This window comes from Zootoca vivipara, chromosome 6 (assembly GCF_965207765.1).
Source record: "Zootoca vivipara chromosome 6, rZooViv2.hap1.1, whole genome shotgun sequence".
In the NCBI taxonomy this organism is placed as follows: domain Eukaryota; kingdom Metazoa; phylum Chordata; class Lepidosauria; order Squamata; family Lacertidae; genus Zootoca; species Zootoca vivipara.
Genome location: NC_142589.1, coordinates 84,222,838 through 84,229,975, shown reverse-complemented (window position 1 = coordinate 84,229,975; position 7,138 = coordinate 84,222,838). Strand labels below are relative to the sequence as shown.

Sequence of the window (7,138 nt, the reverse complement as noted above, 5' to 3'; positions counted from 1 at the left end):
GAACCCTGTGGCACCCCACTAGTCACTACTCTCCAGGATGAGGAGGAGCCATTGATGAGCACCCTTTGGGTTCGGTCAGTAATCCAGCTACAAATCCACTGAATGGTAGCATTGTCTAGCCCACATTTTACCAGCTTCTTTACAAGAATATCATGGGGCACCTTGTCAAAGGCCTTGCTGAAATCAAGATAGGCTACATCCACAGCGTTCCCTTCATCTACCAGGCTTGTAATTCTGTCAAAAAATGAGATCAGATTAGTCTGACATGACTTATTTTTCAGGAACCCATGCTGACTTTTAGTGATCACAGAGTTTCTTTCTAGGTGTTCACAGACTGTTTGCTTAATGATCTGCTCTAGAATCTTTCCTGGTATTGATGTCAGGCTGACTGGGCGGTAATTGTTTGGGTCCTCTCTTTTCCCCTTTTTGAAAATAGGGACAACATTTGCCCTCCTCCAGTCTGCTGGAACTTCGCCTGTTCTCCAGGAATTTTCAAAGATTATTGCCAGTGGTTCTGAAATCACCTCTGCCAGTTCTTTTAATACTCTTGGATGTAGTTCATCTGGCCCTGGAGACTTGAATACATCTAAACTAGCCAAGTATTCTTGTACTACCTCCTTACTTATTCTGGGCTGTGTTTCCCCTGCTGAATCATCTGCTCCATATTCTTCAGGTCGGGCGTTGTTTTCTTTCTTGGAGAAGACTGAGGCAAAGAAGGCATTGAGGAGTTCTGCCCTTTCTCTGTCCCCTGTTTGCATTTCACCATCTTCTCCTCTGAGTGACCCCACTGTTTCCTTGTTTTTCCTTTTGCTACGGACATACCCATAAAAGCCCTTTTTGTTGCTTTTAACCTCTCTGGCGAGCCTGAGTTCATTCTGTGCTTTAGCTTTTCTGACTTTGTCTCTACACGTGCTGGCTATATGTTTGAATTCCTCTCTGGAGATTTCCCCCCTTTTCCATTTTTTGTACATATCCCTTTTAAATCTTAACTCAGTCAAAAGTTCTTTAGATAGCCAGCCTGGCTTCTTTAGGCACCTTCCATGTTTCCGTCTCATTGGTATTGCCTGAAGTTGTGCTTTTAATATCTCCCTTTTAACAAACTCCCAACCATCATGAACTCCCTTCCCTTTTAGTATTACTGTCCATGGGATTTCACCCAGCGTTTCCCTAAGTTTTCTGAAGTCGGCTTTCTTAAAGTCTAGAATTTGGACCTTAGTATGCTTGGTTGCTCCTTTCCGCTGGATAATAAACTCCAGAAGAGCATGGTCACTCCCACCTAATGATCCTGCCACTTCTACCCCACTAACCAAGTCATCACTATTGGTTAGGACCAGATCTAAAATGGCTGATCCTCTTGTTGCTTCTCCCACTTTCTGGACAATGAAGTTGTCTGCAAGGCCAGTGAGGAATCTGTTCGACCTTATGCTCTTGGCTGAGTTTGACATCCAACAAATATCAGGATAGTTGAAATCCCCCATTACTACTATCTCACTTCCTTTGGAATGCTTGGCCATCTGTTCCAGGAAGGCATCATCTGTGTCCTCAGTTTGGCTTGGGGATCTATAGTAAACTCCCACAATGAGATCACTGTTGTTTTTCTCTCCCTTAATTTTGACCCAGATACTCTCAATTTGGCTTTGAAGTTTTAAATCCTGGATCTCTTCACAGGTATACATATCCCTAACATATAAAGCTACTCCTCCTCCTTTCCTGTTTGGTCTATTTCTCTTAAATAGATTGTATCCCTCTATTACTACATTCCAGTCATGAGACTCATCCCACCAGGTTTCAGTGATGCCTATTATGTCATATTTAGTTTGCTGTACCAAGAGCTCAAGTTCATCTTGTTTATTTCCCATGCTCTGTGCATTAGTATACAGACATTGAAGACCGTTGATCATTCCCCCATGTCTCTTATTTAAGGATATTTTCGTCCCACCACTAGGTCTGCATGCTGCTTGCTCCATTTGGTCCTTGACATTTGGATGATCATCTTCAGCATTTGATAGACTCCTACCTTCAGGACCACTGTCTCCCTCCCCCACATAAGTCAGTTTAAAGCCCTCCTGATGAGGTTTTTGAGTTTTGTGGCAAAAACATTCCTCCCAACTTTTGTGAGGTGCAGTCCATCACTTGCCAGAAGTCCATCTTCAAGAAACTGCAGACCGTGATCTAGGAATCCAAACCGTTCCTGTTTGCACCATTTGCGAAGCCAGTTGTTCACTTCCCCTATTTTTCCCTCTCTCCCTGGGCCATGTCGTTCAACTGGGAGGACAGAAGAGATGACAATTTGTGCATCTAATTGCTTCAACTTCCTGCCCAGAGCCTCATAATCATTTTTGATCTTCTGTAAGCTATGGCTTGCAGTGTCATTGGTTCCCACATGCACCAAAAGGAAGGGGTATTTGTCGGTGGGTTTTATGATTCCTTGCAGCCGTTCTGTTACATCTTTGATCTTGGCCCCAGGTAGACAGCACACCTCTCGAGACATCTTGTCAGGCCCACAGATCACTGCTTCTGTACCCCTCAGTAGGGAATCCCCAATCACCACTACACGCCTCTTCATAGGCTTGGTTGGGATTCTTCCATGTGCTGTCCCTTCCAAGGTTACCTGCATATTTCCAGAGGACTGACTTGGTTGCTCGTCTTCATATTCCTCATCAACTGTGATGAGGGAGAGATCCTCAGGTGGAGTCTGTTCCTCGTCTTCCATGAGCACTTCAAAACGGTTGTGTAATTCTAAGCACTCAGAGCGATCCCTGGGCCTTCTACTTCTATGAGTCACGTTCCTCCATACATCTGGCTGCTGTGTTGGGGAACTGACCTCCTCCTCAGGGAGATCCCCTGTCTCCTCCTTGGTGCAGACAGTGTGCTCTGCTGCATCCAAGAAAAGCTCCAGCTCTTTAATTCTCTGGAGCGTAGATACACGCCCCTGAAGCTGCTGCACCTTCTCTTCCAGAAGGGCAACCTTGTTTTCTAGTAGGGCAACCAACTTGCAATTGTTGCACGTGTAGCTACCCACATCCTTTGGCAAGAAAACAAACATTGCACAGGAATTGCAGGTGACAATGGTTGTTCCCTCCACCTCCATCTTGAAAACCTTGAGGTCAAGGGGGAAAGAGGAAGAGGCCTAGGTCCCCCCTAACAAACGTATGAGACTTGCTGCCCTAGGTCAAAAAGATGGGCCAGAAACAAACACCCACACAAGCCTGGACAGTCACCCAAATCCAAGAGGCAGCAGCCCTTCTGACATCTCAAAGCCTGGATAGGCTGAGTTGACATCTCAAAGCCTGGATAGCTTTGAGTTGACATCCCCTGAGTTGACATCTCAAAGCCTGGATAGCTCAGTTGGTGAGAGCGTGGTGCTGATAATGCCAAGGTTGCAGGTTCGATTCCTGCCTTGCAGGGGGTTGGACTAGATGACCCTCAGGTTCCTTTCCTGATTCTATGAATCCAGCTCTCCCCACAGCCACCAATCCATCAATGGTCTGGCTCTGTGTAAGGCAGCTTCCCTACTCCCCTTATCAGATGGGAGGGGTATTATTATTATTATTATTATTATTATTATTATTATTATTATTATTACCCTCTTCCAGGATTAAAGGTAAAGGTAAAGGGACCCCTGACCATTAGGTCCAGTCGTGACCGACTCTGGGGTTGCACGCTCATCTCGCATTATTGGCCGAGGGAGCCGGCGTACAGCTTCCAGGTCATGTGGCCAGCATGACAAAGCCGCTTCTGGCAAACCAGAGCAGCACACGGAAACGCCGTTTACCTTCCCGCTGTAGCGGTTCCTATTTATCTACTTGCATTTTGACGTACTTTCAAACTGCTAGGTTGGCAGGAGCTGGGACTGAGCAACGGGAGCTCATCCCGCCACAGGGATTCGAACCACTGACCTTCTGATCAGCAAGCCCTAGACTCTGTGGTTTAACCCACAGGATTACCCCTCCCCAAACTCAGCCCTGCACTACAACTCCCAAATACCATGAAGCTTTGGCTGGGCGCTCAGCCCTCTTGCTCCCAAGTCCTGCCTCTTTGTCGCTTCCTTGCTTCTTCCCAGCAATTGCATCACACTGTAGGCTCCGTGGGGGCAGAGACCTGACAGGTTTCCTGCTTTTGCAATTTGTAACCTGCAGATTGGGGAGCCTGTCAAAAAGCTGGAGGAAGATGCAACATCACCCTCTCTCCTCTGCCCAGGGGCAAAGCAGATCCGGCACAAACAAATATCCCCAGATTCAGAGATGTAAGAGCCCTGCTCAATCTGGGTCAAACCAAACTGGGTCAGCAGGGCCAAAAGGCAGTGAAATCCCGCTAAGTCAAGCAAGAGAGAGCAGGGCATGCCAAGGCAAAAACTCTGAACTGTGAGCGCTGCGCCAATTATTTTTAAAGCAATATTATTTTTTCATGCAATGGGAAACGTCAATTTCACATTCTTGGGACATGTACATCCATCTTATGGATTAACCCAGGGACTCAGTCTCATATTCTGATCCCCTTTTCTGAAGCTTCTTGGGGTTTTTTTCTTGTATTTCAGACATAGACATAGAATCATGGAGCTGACAAGGACACTAGGCGTCATCTAGTCCAACCCACTGCAGAACTGGTTTCATAAGGCCATGGGGGACCTAGACCTAAGTTTCCTTAAACTGCAGCCACTCCTGCCAATTGAATTTTGAAACCAAGGGATGTCTTGGTTTGTGTGGCATGCTTGTCAACTGTTAATTTTTCTTTTTAAAAAGAGGAAAAAAACTTCCATTGGGCTAGTGGAAGAAGTTTCCTTGAGCACATATGTGAAAGTCCTTTGTTTGAGCTCAAGCCATTCGAGATGCGGGTGGTGCTGTGGGTTAAACCACAGAGCCTAGGGCTTGCCGATCAGAAGGTCGGCAGTTCGAATCCCCGTGACGGGGTGAGCTCCCGTTGCTCGGTCCCAGATCCTGCCCACCTAGCAGTTCGAAAGCACGTCAAAGTGCAAGTAGATAAATAGGTACAGCCCCAGCGTTACAGCTACAGCGGGAAGGTAAACGGCATTTCCGTGTGCTGCTCTGGTTCGCCAGAAGCGGCTTTGTCATGCTGGCCACATGACCTGGAAGCTGTATGCCGGCTCCCTCAGCCAATAACGCGAGATGAGCGCCGCAACCCCAGAGTCGGTCACGACTGGACCTAATGGTCAGGGGTCCCTTTACCTTTATCAAGAGATATTGGTGTCATTTTTCTTGCATTCTCTTGGTTACCTAGAAGCAAATATGTTGGAATAAGCCCCCAATTGATTTGTTTTCAAAGCTCTTAGAGGAATTCTGCAAGAATCTGTGTGATCCGTTCTTACAATGCCCCATGCTGGCAATTTTTTGGGAGAGGCAGACCACCCAAGTGTTCCTATTTTCCAGAGAAGGTCCCAGATTTACAGAAGCCATCCCGGTTTCTGATTTGATCCCACTTTCCCACTGGACATCCCTATTTTCTTCAGAGAAATGTGGGAGGGGATGGAGTTATGTGACCCCAAAGCCAATGAGATAAATAACTATACAACCTTTAGAAGACATCTGAAGGCAGCCCTGTATAGAGAAGTTTCTTAATTCGGTTGGGAGCTGCCCAGAGTGGCTGGGGAAAGCCAGCCAGATGGGCGAGGTATAATTTATTATTATTATTATTATTATTATTATTATTATTATTATTATTATTAAAGACATCCCTGCTATCATCAGAGACATGTTGGAAGTTATGGAGAGGGTAATAGAAACTATTAACTTGACCGTACAGAAAAATTCTTTGATATTAATTACTTTATTTATTTTAATCTTAACCTTTCTTCATAGGAGAGTTACTCCATTCCTTGGATCATTTGGGTTACTCTTTTCCAAAACTTTTTTCAAATCTTGAAGATCCTTTTCGAGAGGAGGCAACCAGAACTGACCACAGGCAGCATAAGTCCCAATGCAGCTTCACCGTAGATTTGCATAATTGCATTGCTAGGCTGCCAGTTTTGTTTTCAATTCCTTTCCTAATAAAAGGAAAACACCTTTTGCAAACAGATCAGATCAAACAATGCAGCTGCCTTCTTCCTGGTCCGTGGTTCAGAGTCAACATGGGAAGGTACTACTTGAAAAAAATCTGACACCTATTTTTCCTCCTGGGCGATGCAAACACCCAGGTGCCTCTGACACCCAAAGAATTTTTGACACCCACTAGAGTCGGTTCGCCAGAAGCAGTTTTGTCATGCTGGCCACATGACCTGGAAGCTGTAAGCCGGCTCCCTCAGCCAGTAAAGCGAGATGAGCGGCGCAACCCCAGAGTCGGTCACAACTGGACCTAATGGCCAGGGGTCCCTTTACCTTTTAGAGGCGGGTGCACAGAGCCAAGGCGATAAATTGGAGGCGCCCAGTTGTTTTGCACATGCAAGGAGAGGCCAGGCGGGAGCTGCTATTAAAAAAAAATGAGGGTGCGCACACATAACAGACACAAACTCTGCAGGAAACCAGTCCTTTGCCTTTCAGAATTTATGAAATACTAGCTGGCCCGGGCACGCGTTGCTGTGCCTGACTCAGGGTCCTTGTTTCCCAGGAAAGGGGGAGGATGTGTCCTTCCCCCCCTGGACTATGTGTTTTTTCCACACATACCCGTTGTTGTGTCTCATCCCTGTGATTACTCCCATCCTGTAGCGACCCATGAGGTATCTTGTCCCCCACCCCACCCCCGGGTCATCCCTGTGACCCCCCTCACCCTGTGTCAGCCCATGACCTATTCGGGCCCCTCCTCCCCCCACTTCCCACCAGGGTTCCACTCGGGATAGTCTGTAAAGTAGAGCCGAGGTCTAGTCTGTAGGCTATAAAGTGGAGCCAAGGCCTAGTCTGTAAGCTATAAAGTGGAGCCGAGGCCTAGTCTGTAAAGTAGAGCCGAGGTCTAGTCTGTAGGCTATAAAGTGGAGCCAAGGCCTAGTCTGTAAAGTAGAGCCGAGGTCTAGTCTGTAGGCTATAAAGTGGAGCCGAGGCCTAGTCTGTAAAGTAGAGCCGAGGTCTAGTCTGTAGGCTATAAAGTGGAGCCGAGGCCTAGTCTGTAAAGTAGAGCCGAGGTCTAGTCTGTAGGCTATAAAGTGGAGCCGAGGCCTAGTCTGTAAAGTAGAGCCGAGGTCTAGTCTGTA

The 7,138-nt window shown here is 46.8% G+C and overlaps 1 non-coding gene across 1 annotated transcript; it reads left to right on the top strand.

The window, feature by feature from the left end:
* Window positions 1-3,333: 3,333 nt before the first annotated feature.
* Window positions 3,334-3,409, top strand: TRNAI-GAU (transfer RNA isoleucine (anticodon GAU)). Its single transcript has one exon. It is a non-coding gene; the product is annotated as a tRNA-Ile (tRNA).
* Window positions 3,410-7,138: the final 3,729 nt, after the last annotated feature.